The following is a 13,034-nucleotide window of genomic DNA, read 5'->3' on the forward strand; positions in this document are numbered from 1 at the left end:
CTACCATTCAGGTTGTGCACTTTTAAAAACCTGGGAAACAGAAGACTGCTCTAATGTTAATTTACTTGAGGGCTGATCGAGTGATGTTTGGCTTTAGACTGTAGATATTAATTATGCATCTAGTTTATTTGCTTCTTCTGTAGTTCAAATGTTAGTTTCCTGTAAAAGTAGGGTCAACTTTATGTCATGGAAAGTTTTGGAATGATAGATAAGGGGGGCTAGGGACAAAATACATTATATAAACAACATTATAAATAAACACAATATTGACATCCTGGGCTCCAGAGAGCGCCCCACTACGTCCCTGACACCCGTGCGGTCGTCTAAGTGTGTTCTACTTCACTATTACGTATTCCTAGTGAAGGTCGCTCTTTAAAAAGAATGTAGGCGCCGGATGCTACACATAGTGTAGTTTTACTATTTATTCATATGCGCGACTACAATTAGTGGGGCCGTGGGGCCCCGATGAAAAGACAACATTGGGGGTGCAGCTTAACTGTCGAAAATACCCAAGAGGGTATTCAATAATTTCCCAAAATCAATTATCGGATGGTAGCGCCCCGTTTGTGCAGGTTGGTGACCAGAGAACCCTGGATCCGTACATTGGGCGATGTGCACAAGGGGTGAGGAAACTACTCATTTTCAACACCCTGCACCTAAGGAGTCCCCTGGGCCCAAGCAGTCGTTTGACACGGTGCGACCCTGGCTTCCAGACGAACACTATTAGTTTTAAAGAGCGCCATACAGTAGGGAAACTTTGTCTACTGCATTTAATGACAAAAAGAAAAAAGTGTCGTCGTTAGTCGCCTGGGAACAGAATACGATTGGGCATCCTGCACAGGGATGAAACTACACCGTTGGCGTATTCCAGCGCCCCTGTGTGGGTCCCTCATAAACACTATTGCGCCTACGTTCGTAACGGAGTGCGATACATTATGGATACGATGGGCTACTGTGTGCGGTAGAATTTGCGCCTCAACAACTATGATGAAAGCAATAAAACACCGGCTTTGTTTACATTTAAATTGTTCAGATTTAGAAATCAAGGTCAAGCGTAAAAAAAATACGTGATTGCTAATGTATTTATAGAATCCTCTTAAAATATTGCATCAATCTGTCTTCTGAGACCGCAGTAACGCGCGGGGCGGGTACGCTGGTTTAATATAAAATATAAAACACATTGTAAATACCTTTTTTATACCTAAGGAAAATATGTAACATGTTTTCCTGAAATTTTGCACTGTTTTAATTTTTAACTTTGTGATCCTCCATCAACGTCCATACTCTCCTTTAGTATTAAAGGGGATTCAGGCTTTTTTTTATTTATGGGAAGGGATGATCAGAAAGTCTTACGACACATTTTTGCTTTCATCCGTTATTTCGGGCTTTAAAATATTGCTTTCGGTATTAATTCATTGATTAACTCAATGTTTATCGAGGTCCGTACATATTATAGAAAAAAATCTAGCAAACAAAAAAATGCAGTTTCTGGGGGAGGGCGAAGTGAGTTATGTGTTGAGGTGTGGTGTTTTTAAAGACGGGAGGGGGTGGGAAGATCTGGCTTTTTTGTAAAAATGTGTTACAATTAGAGAAGGGGGGTTGGGTGCAAAGCGTCTGAAGAGTGAGTCGTCGTTAATGGATGACCACTTTATGATTGTATATTGAGGTCACCATCATTGTGGGCGGTGGCTTTATGTGACGATGTATAACGAGGGGAAAGAGGGTAATGGTGTAGCATTTATTTTGCATTTTTTAAGGATGCAAATAATAATAAAAACATTGCTTATTTGCTTTTACATAATGTGTGACGACATTGTGTTAATCAAATAAAGTCAAAAGTAGGACTTACAGATTATTAGTTTCCCCCTCCCCTCCCCCGACATTACCCACCTAATTAACCCCCCGCCCTTGAGGACATCATCCCTCCCCTTCCCCCCCCCCCCCCCACGGACACAGCTCTTAAAGTACAGATAGGGTTAGGTTATGGTTTAGGTTAGGGCTAGGGTTAGCGTTAGCGTTAGGGTTAGGGCTATGGCTAGGGTTAGAGTTAGGGTCAGGGCTAGGGTTAGGGCTAGGTTTAGCGTTAGGGCTAGGGTTAAGGTTATGACTAGGGTTATGGTTTGGTCTATGATTAGGGTTAGCGTTAGGGCTAGGGTTGGCGTTATAGCTAGTGTTAGGGTGAGGGCTAGAGTTAGAGTCAGGGTTAGGGTTTGGGCTAGGGTTAGCGTTAACGCTAAGGTTAGGGTTAGCGTTATGGCTTACGTTATGGTTATGGCTAGGGTTAGATTTAGGGTTAGAGTTAGTGTTATGGTCAAGGTTAGGCTAAAACCTATGACTAGAGTTTTGGTTTTGTGTTAAGTTTTAGGCTGAGGTGAATGCTTAGGGTTTGGTCATTTTTTTATCGGTTAGGATTAAGGAAATATATAGGTGTAGAGTTTGAGGTAGGAACATAACTTGAGGCCGGTGGGGGGGGGGGGGGGGGGGGGGGTAATTCTCCGGGGTGGGGGGTATTGACAAGGGGGCGGTTAATGTCCTGTAGCCAGGTCCACTATAAGAAAGCCAAGATTCCAAACTTTGTAGCCTTATATGGGTAATCGAAGCTCATGCAAGTTCTTGAAAGCAACATCAAAGACAAGAGAAATAAGAAGAGCCATCGTTGCCGGCTTATTTAACACGGAGGATAGAGCTTTTACCAACTTCTTGGAAGTCTTAGACTAAATCAATCCACGATAATGTCTTTAAGACAATAAACCTTAACTTTGCATGAGATAACAATATCGTTGTCCTTCATTCGGTGAAAATCAACATAATGGCTTCACTGAACTTTGTCATTGAAGTGCATGTGTAGTTTGAACTGTGTGTCTCTTAAAATTGTACAGTTTGTACCGAATATATCCAGCCTTTTTCTTATTCGTTCAGCTGCTTTTCTTTCTGGATATCTTTTCTTATCCTTTTTAAATCCAAGAACAAGTGTTGTATTCCCAAGAAGGGTTGCTATCCCCAACTATAAAGCCTCATCTACACGGGAGATTGAACTCAGGACTTCTCGGTTTAGCAAACACGAACTTTACAAGCTCTTGATTTTGGTATTGGCGTGTCAGTTTTTTTCTTTATTTAGTCGACATCTAAAGTTAAACAAAACAGTTGCCTACCTCTGCAAAAGTCAATGAAGCCCAATTATGGCCAGTGTAGAAATTAGCAACACCAACGTTGATTTGAGTTCTATACTTCTCTAGTGTGGAGGTATTTATTATTAATATTATCCTGTTTGTTTGATACTTTTCTTTAACTTAATAATATTAACCATAGGCACTTTTTGCCGGGAGTACAAACTGGGTCCCAATATTCTCTGGTAAACAATTAAGTTCTTGTCCAAATACGTGCTCAGCTAAGAGAAACAGCATTCCTAGATTGTTTTATTTTTAGTTTTTTGTTGTTGTTTTTTACATAGCTTCAGCTGTTTTAATGTCAAATGGTGCTAGGAATACTATACACACAACACTTTTCAACTTTCAATCACTAACACTAACATCTTTTGTACACAGTCAGAAAACCAAATACATCAAATTTTGAGATATTATTTATTTATCAAACCGAACAATTGTATATAAAGCCAAAAATGTATATATCAAGATTATTGCAATTATGAGCATTTGCAGATTCTTGTTTAACTATGGTAGCTGAAACAAAACAAAATGATTTTATTAAAAATTCATCTGAAATAATAACATCAGAAAAAGAAAAAAAAAAGAAAAAAACATCTTAGTTTAATAAATCAAAACAAAACAAGAAAAAAGTGATTGAATGAAATGAATCATGGCATAGATATCTATAAAATTTTAAGGTGATATTCACTGGTCCAACACGTGAGCTTTGACATTCACTGGTCGAACATATCGAACATCACAGCTCCCATGGTGGTTCAGTGAATATCACAGCTCCCATGTTAGACCAGTGAATATCACAGCTCCCATGTTAGACCAGTGAATATCACAGCTCTCATGTTAGACCAGTGAATATCACAGCTCCCATGTTGAATATCACAGCTCCCATGGTGGTTCAGTGAATATCACAGCTCCCATGTTAGACCAGTGAATATCACAGCTCCCATGTTAGACCAGTGAATATCACAGCTCTCATGTTAGACCAGTGAATATCACAGCTCCCATGTTAGACCAGTGAATATCACAGCTCTCATGTTAGACCAGTGAATATCACAGCTCTCATGTTAGACCAGTGAATATCACAGCTCCCATGTTAGACCAGTGAATATCACAGCTCCCATGTTAGACCAGTGAATATCACAGCTCTCCACTTTATGATTCAATCCCCCACTTAAGGGTATGTCGCCATCTACGGCTAGGTATTTATCTAACCTTCACTGTAGCTGATGTTATACCTGTTTTATACTGAAAAGATGAGAGAAAAAATGTTCTAATTTGTATTATTCTTTCTTTGTTATCTTATTTTTTTATCTTCATTTTCTACACTTTTATTTCTGTTTTAATAATTTACATTTTGAAGAATTTTTTTTTAAATTCTATTGAAAAATGATTACGCAATGGATCTTAAACACAAAATATAATGCTTAAGACATTTTATTCAAAATAAATAAACGTGTTGGAACTGTTTCCCTTCAATAAAGCTTATTTGAAAAAAAATAAAAAAATAAAAAAGTGTTGTTACATAAAAATAGGTATTAAAGTAAAGATTGTCAAATGCACAACATTGTTGGTAACTAAATCGTGTATTTAGAAAAATATTTAAAGTTAACTGTGTTAATATATGTTTTGAGAGTATTAAAGGCGATATTTTGAAAATTGTGTTCATTTCTCTACTTAATGAAATTCTTCTAATCAGAAAGTAATTCTGAATGTTATATCTGAATACAGTCTAGAGTACATATATACACACACACATATATATATATATATATATATATATATATATATATATATATATATATATATATATGTGTGTGTGTGTGTATATGTATATGTATATTCACTTTTTATTAGATTAAAAGATATTAAATTAAAATGAGTATGTTTTTTCTCGTAAACTCTTAATTTTCTTTCATGTTCTGTATTTTAATTAGCTTTTATTTTTATCACATTTTTTGGGTTTATGCTTAACAGGAAAAAAATCCCACACAAGCAACTTGTGTTGAAGAAAATGAGAAAAAAATTCGTTGTAACGAGTTGAAAAACGATTTAAGGGAAACAACTGTTCACAAGTTTTATCTTAGAGTAAATATAAGTATTATTTCCCCTTACTAATTGATATGAGGCAACTAGTGTTTGTTGGTCTGGCTTGTATACCGGTAGCTTTTGGCCATCAAGTTTTGTTTGTTGGGTTATGTTGTTGCCACATGTCTGATTACTTGACGACCGATGGTGTAAAATCTTGGTCAAGCGATGATAGAATGCTGACATACGTGCTCACATCAGTCTCTTACGCCATGATTTACCTGTCCAGTGTGTCATCTACTTTTTTGTCTGCTAAAAAAGAAGATGAGATTACAAAAATTTGTTATATGTATTCAAAAATTTTATTTAACGTACCTTTTGCTCTAACTCAATTCATTTTTTTTCTCTGCTGCCAAACTTTTAGGTACATTTTATCTAAACAAAAAGTTTTAACTTACACAGTACTGTATAATGGTCAATGACTGATTCGTTGCACTTTGTCATTTCCTGAGAACATTTATATTACTACTTCGTTAGTTTCTTCTAGTGGTTGCAATACTCGCTCAATTTCCGTCTCCAATGGTTGGTGTATTGAACTTGGTCATTTTCTTTCAGTAGATAGTGCAAGTGTTTAGCAGTGAAGTGCGCTGTCAGCCATTCCATTGGTTTCTGTTTGTTCAGTTGATATCTTAGGAAAATATTTTAAACTTCTATATTTTATGTAAACAAATGGAGTATGAGATACTGTGTAGTTGGTTTATACAGTTATTACAACGGAGTTTTGGACTACTGGGTATACAATCTTAGAAATAGAAAATTTTCTCATTTTTCTATGTAATTATGGTACTGTGGTTGTAAGATTTAATATTTTTCTCGATAAAACACATTAAGAGTTTTAATTTAAAAAAAGATGAGCAATTACATTACTAAAAATACAATAATGAGAGACTAAAATAAAAAACGTTTAAATATTCACTTTTGTTTCCTCTTCATACGCCGTGGTCATTGGAAAAGATGAACTCTACTTAATCTACTGCACAATAGACCTCCAGGTTCGAAAGGGTGATCGCCCCTAATCGATATAAAAAAAAGAGCATTGTTTTAATTAGTGTTAAATAGAGTGTAAATTGTAGATGCTACACATGGATAAAAATTATTTCTACATTGTATAACATTGGGTAGGAAATGACAAAACTTTAAAGATTAGTAAATTTGATAGTTAACTAAGCTTTAAAAAGGTTATTAAATACTTGCTAGTTTTTTCAAAACAGATGAATATGCTATCAAGTATCGATTGAGCAAAATCCAGAGCACCACCCCCCTCTCCCCCGCACGAGAACTATGTGTAACTGGAGTAGCTGTAGTTAGCTCAGTACTACAAACATAGCATGTCATCTGTTACTGATATTTTTTTGTAAACGATAGGGGATGAATATACATTTTTACAGATAGGAAGAAGGGAGTGAACAGATTTGCAGATAATTTGTCTAAAAAAAAAAGGGAGAATTATGTAATCGTATTTTAAATCAATAGGTTAATAGTAAAGATCGGGGGGAATTTATTAAGAGATATATGTCTCTCTTCAAACGCTTTTCACACACGCACACACAGACACACACACACACAGACACCAGTCTCACACAGACACATAAACAAACACCACCCCCCTCCACCATTAACACACATACACAAGCCCCACACAGGCATACACACCAGACCAACACACACACACCACCCCACACAGACACACAGCCCCACACAGACACACACCAGCCCCACACACACACATCAGCCATACACAGACACACAGCCCCACACAGTCACACACACCTGCCCCACACAGACACACCACCCCACACAGACACACAGCCCCACACAGTCACACACACCAGCCCCACACAGACACACAGCCCCCCACAGTCACACACACACCATCCCCACACATACACACACCAGCCCACACAGACACACAGCCCCACACAGTCACACACACACCATCCCCACACATACACACACCAGCCCACACAGACACACAAACCAGCCCCACACAGACACACACACACCATCCCCACACATACACACACCAGCCCACACAGTCACACACCAGCCCACACAGACACACAGCCCCACACAGTCACGCACACACACCATCCCCACACATACACACACCAGCCCACACAGACACACAAACCATCCCCACACAGACACACACACACACCATCCCCACACATACACACACCAGCCCACACAGACACACACCAGCCCACACAGACACACAGCCCCACACAGTCACACACACACCATCCCCACACATACACACACCAGCCCACACAGTCACACACACCAGCCCCACACAGACACACACCAGTCCACACAAACACACAAACCAGCCACACACACCAGCCACACACACACACCAGCCTCACACAGACACACAGCCCCACACACATACACATCAGCCACACACACACACCGGCCCCACACACATACACACCAGCACCCCCCACACACACACACACCAGCCCCACACAGTCACACACACATATGTCTCTCTTCAAACGCTTTTCACACACACACAAACACACACACCAGTCTCACACAGACACATAAACAATCACCACCCCCCTCCCCCCATTAACACACCAGCCCCGAATACACACATACACAAGCCCCACACAGGCATACACACCAGACCCACACATACACACCAGCCCAACACAGACACACACACTACACACACACACACACACACCAGCCCCACACAGACACACACACCAGCCCCACACACACACCAGCCCCCACACACAAACCAGCCCTACACAGACACACAAACAAGCCACACACACACCAGCCACACACACACAGCAGCCACACACAGACACACACAAACCAGCCACACACACACCAGCCACACACACACAGCAGCCACACACAGACACACACAGACACAGCCCCACACAGTCACACACACCAGCCCCGCACAGACACACACACCAGCCCCACACAGACACACACACCAGCCCCACACAGACACACACACCAGCCCCACACACACACCAGCCCCCCACACACACACCAGCCCTACACAGACACACAAACCAGCCACACACACACCAGCCACACACACACAGCAGCCACACACAGACACACACAAACCAGCCACACACACACAAGCCACACCCACACACACAGCCCCACACACAGAGCCCCACACACACAGCCCCACACACAGAGCCCCACACACACAGCCCCACACACAGAGCCCCACACTGACACACATCAGCCCCACAGACACACAGCCCCACACACAGAGCCCCACACACACAGCCCCACACACAGAGCCCCACACACAGCCCCACACTGACACACATCATCCCCACAGACACACAGCCCCACACACAGAGCCCCACACACACAGCCCCACACACAGAGCCCCACACACACAGCCCCACACACACAGCCCCACACACACAGCCCCACACACACAGCCCCACACACAGAGCCCCACACACACAGAGCCCCACACACACAGCCCCACACACACAGCCCCACACACAGAGCCCCACACACAGCCCCACACTGACACACATCAGCCCCACAGACACACAGCCCCACACACACAGCCCCACACACAGAGCCCCACACACACAGCCCCACACACACAGCCCCACACACAGAGCCCCACACACACAGCCCCACACACAGAGCCCCACACACACAGAGCCCCACACACACAGCCCCACACACACAGCCCCACACACACCAGCCCCACACAGACACACACACCAGCCCCACACACACACCAGCCCCCCACACACACACCAGCCCTACACAGACACACAAACCAGCCACACACACACCAGCCACACACACACAGCAGCCACACACAGACACACACAAACCAGCCACACACACACCAGCCACACACACACAGCAGCCACACACAGACACACCACACAGACACAGCCCCACACAGTCACATACACCAGCCCCACACACAGCCCCACACACAGCCCCACACTGACACACATCAGCCCCACAGACACACAGCCCCACACACAGAGCCCCACACACACAGCCCCACACACAGAGCCCCACACACACAGCCCCACACACACAGCCCCACACACACAGCCCCACACACAGAGCCCCACACACAGCCCCACACTGACACACATCAGCCCCACAGACACACAGCCCCACACACACAGCCCCACACACAGAGCCCCACACACACAGCCCCACACACAGAGCCCCACACACACAGCCCCACACAGACACACAGCCCCACATAGTCACACACACCAGCCCCACACACAGCCCCACACATACAGCCCCATACAGTCACACACACACAGCCCCACACAGACACACAGCCCCACACAGACAGCCCCATACAGACACACACCAGCCACACACAGACACACAGCCCCACACAGACACACACCAGCCACACACAGACACACAGACACACACAGACACACACCAGCCCCACACAGTCACATACACCAGCCCCACACACAGAGCCCCCCACACACAGCCATACACAGACACACAGCACCACACAGAAACACAGCCCTACACAGACACACAGCACTACACAGACAAACAGTCCCAAACAGGCAGACACACAGCCCTACACAGACACACACACCCCAACTCCACACACACACACACAGCCCCATACAGACTAACGGCCGGGTCAGATTGACTGGGAGTTACATACCACGGATATAATAAAACAAACACATTAGAAAAGGTTCACACGCGAACCGTAAGCCGTAAAGTAGATCAGGAAACTTCTTGAACATGAAACAAGACAAATTTGGTGTTGCTCGTTTGGTACACCGAAGACCTAAGACGTATCAGCCGTCTGCGCGAATATAAAAGTAGACATACACGATATATACTTATCAATCGGAGAGATACTTTTTAAGGTAAGAGATATTGTTCAATTTATATGGAAGTTGTGTAAGGAATGTAGTTAGAAAGGGAACATAAAAATATATAGACCAAAGGATACATGTTGTTATTGCTTCTGTCAAGTGTCAATATGATTTGTGTCGTTAAAAATATGATTTACTGTAAATATGTTATTCTATGTAGCCTATAGTTATATTATTTTAATGTATGTGTGTCAGTATTCCAGTGTTTTTGTACTTAATTTTAAAATATAAGTGTCAGTTTGTGTGTAGTTATATTATCTTAATCTATTGAATCAGTATATGTCTGGTTGTATGGTTTTAATGCTTATTTGAAGATTTATGATTTTAATGAAAGTGTGTACTATCTTATTATGTGCAATTACATTCTTTTAATGTATATTAAAATAATGTATATATTATATATATATTGTATATATATATATATATATATATATATATATATATATATATATATATATATATATATATATATATATATATATATATAATATATATGAATCTGGTTGTATGTTAGAGCATTTAATTCTTTGGATCATAATGCCATTGTCATTGTTTTATGTTTTATGTAAATATTTCTGAAAAGCAAATAATCTTTAAATTAAAACAGATCTCACTATATATATATATATATATATATATATATATATATATATATATATATATATATATATATATATATATATATATATATATTATATAATTGTACTGATGCACAAACAGCACCTATTTGTTCTTCTTGGTTAAAATTGTCTGTGTTAAGAATATATTGAACATAAGATTTATAACTAGAATGTTAAAAAGTTTTTTTTAAAAATGTGTTAAACAATTTACTTTCTATGCTATTTATATAGAGATATCTGTTAGATCAATGTTTATTTAGTGTGTTTGGCGCTAGTGTTCGAACGCCTTCACGACAACTTTACATCGTGTATTGCATAATGCTATATATGCTCTATTTTCATTTATAAATCTTAAAATCGATCAATTCAGTTTTACTTATTCTGCTTATATATATATATATATATATATATATATATATATATATATATATATATATATATATATATATATATATAAATATATATATATCTATAATATAATCTATAATATAATCTATAATATAAGCGGGCTGTGTCTGTCCTTCCTTCCTTCCTTCCTTCCTTACTTCCGTCCGTCCGTCCGTCATCGCTATAGATTTTGGGACCATAAAAGTAAACTACGCACCATGCTGTGCTTTTCAGTGCACCGCAGTGTCTTATTATAGGTATTAGAGTAGGGTTTGTTTATATAGCGGCATAGAGCTATTTTATAATTTCCACTGTTTGTACAATTTTGCATAACGTAAAGAGAATATTAAATACACGCACATTGCTAAAACATATTAAAAGGATCAATGTCAAATATAGTTTTCGTTAATATTCCTAGAAAAAGTGGATACATTTTAATAACATAATAACTGTAGGTTAGAAAAATCAAATGAATTTAACTCTTTTCTAATTTTGACAAAGGAGGTAATTTAAAAATACATTAAAATCACGCTAATAAAAAATGTGAATGCAAATATACGTTCGTCATAGAAGGAATTAGTGTTGCAATAATATAATTAGCAAAATGTGAATGCAAATTATGTGGATGTGTAAGAGGAAATTATTGTTAGAAAATTATAATTAGCATGGATTGATAAAAGGCAATCTTTTATTTATTTTATTCACTGAATGTAGGCCCTACTGTTTATTACTTATAATTTTTAATCAACTATTCAGCACTATTATAAACGCGTCATCACGTTCATTAGGTGCGCAATGGTTTTAGTTATGAAACTCTATTGTAAATTTTTAAAATTTAAAGTACTGGAAAAACAATGCGTGAATGGATAAAGTGAAATATTGTAGGTAAAACACGGATATTTTAAATACTGCCTATTATTTATACTGTTTACTAATTATTATTCTATCTTTCGGTTTGAGGACAAGCTAGGGGTTTTATAGGAGAGGCGTAGCGAGGGGAGGGCATATGTCCCCGGGTGCCGACCTTAGGGGGCGCCAAATTGGGTTGGAAAAAATTTGCGAGGGGGGGGGGGGGTGGAAATCGAAAGTTTTAGGGCGGGGGGGGGGGGGGACAGGGGTGCAAATCGAAAGTTTGAGGGGGGTGCAAATCACCGGAAAGGGCGCGATTTGGCGCTACGGGCTAGACTGTGAGCAATATGCCTTTATGATTGCATTTAAATTGTGTTTATGTTATGAGTGTTGTGTTTGTTTTTTCGTTTTTTTTTTGTTTTTTTTTGCGTTCGTTTGTGTTGTGTTTAGTTTTGTTCTGTTCCCAAGTTGGTACATTTAAAAAAGATTTACCGTGGCGGAGCACGGGATGCAACTAGTATATATATATATATATATATATATATATATATATATATATATATATATATATATATATATATATATATATATATATATATACTCTAGCTATCTGTTGATAGGCATGCCGTCAGTTTTTAATTACATGTAAATGCGCAAAGTTTTAATTGATTATTTTATTGTTTCTATATATAATGTTATTTACTCCTGTTCCCAAAATAGAGACGCACATTTCAAGTTTAGTTTAAATAATAGAGATCACTTTCGTCATAACGTAAGTGGTAAATTAACATTTGAAGTTGTAGTGAGAAATCGGTTATTATTGAGACAACATATTGGCAACCTTGTGTAAAGTAGCAATGTATTTAAAACAAAAACAAAACACGTAATGTATATGTGCTAGAAACTGCACAACACATAAGTGTATTTTTGATCGCAGGTAAGTAGGCCTATGTATGTGCGTGGGTGTATAGAAATGCGCATGTCACATTATTCTACGATAGGCCAAAAATTTCGGTTTGATATTCTGTCTGTTTTTCAGATCG

The 13,034-nt window shown here is 39.7% G+C and overlaps 2 long non-coding RNA genes across 2 annotated transcripts in view; both read right to left on the reverse strand.

Moving 5' to 3' along the window:
- Nucleotides 1–4,033: 4,033 nt before the first annotated feature.
- On the reverse strand, nt 4,034–5,842 carry LOC131947203 (uncharacterized). The gene is made up of 3 exons (XR_009387846.1): nt 5,648–5,842; nt 5,277–5,501; nt 4,034–4,409 (listed from the first exon to the last, which is right to left on the reverse strand). It is a non-coding gene; the product is annotated as an uncharacterized LOC131947203 (long non-coding RNA).
- A 330-nt stretch (nt 5,843–6,172) lies between these two features.
- Nucleotides 6,173–13,034, reverse strand: part of LOC131947205 (uncharacterized) — a 30,560-nt gene continuing 23,698 nt past the window's right edge. The window contains exon 3 of the long non-coding RNA XR_009387847.1: nt 6,173–6,261. This is a non-coding gene — a long non-coding RNA (uncharacterized LOC131947205). The remainder of the gene's footprint in view (nt 6,262–13,034) is intronic.

Source organism: Physella acuta, unplaced genomic scaffold (genome assembly GCF_028476545.2).
Source record: "Physella acuta isolate Inbredline_101_S28 unplaced genomic scaffold, ASM2847654v3 ptg000589l, whole genome shotgun sequence".
NCBI lineage: Eukaryota > Metazoa > Mollusca > Gastropoda > Physidae > Physella > Physella acuta.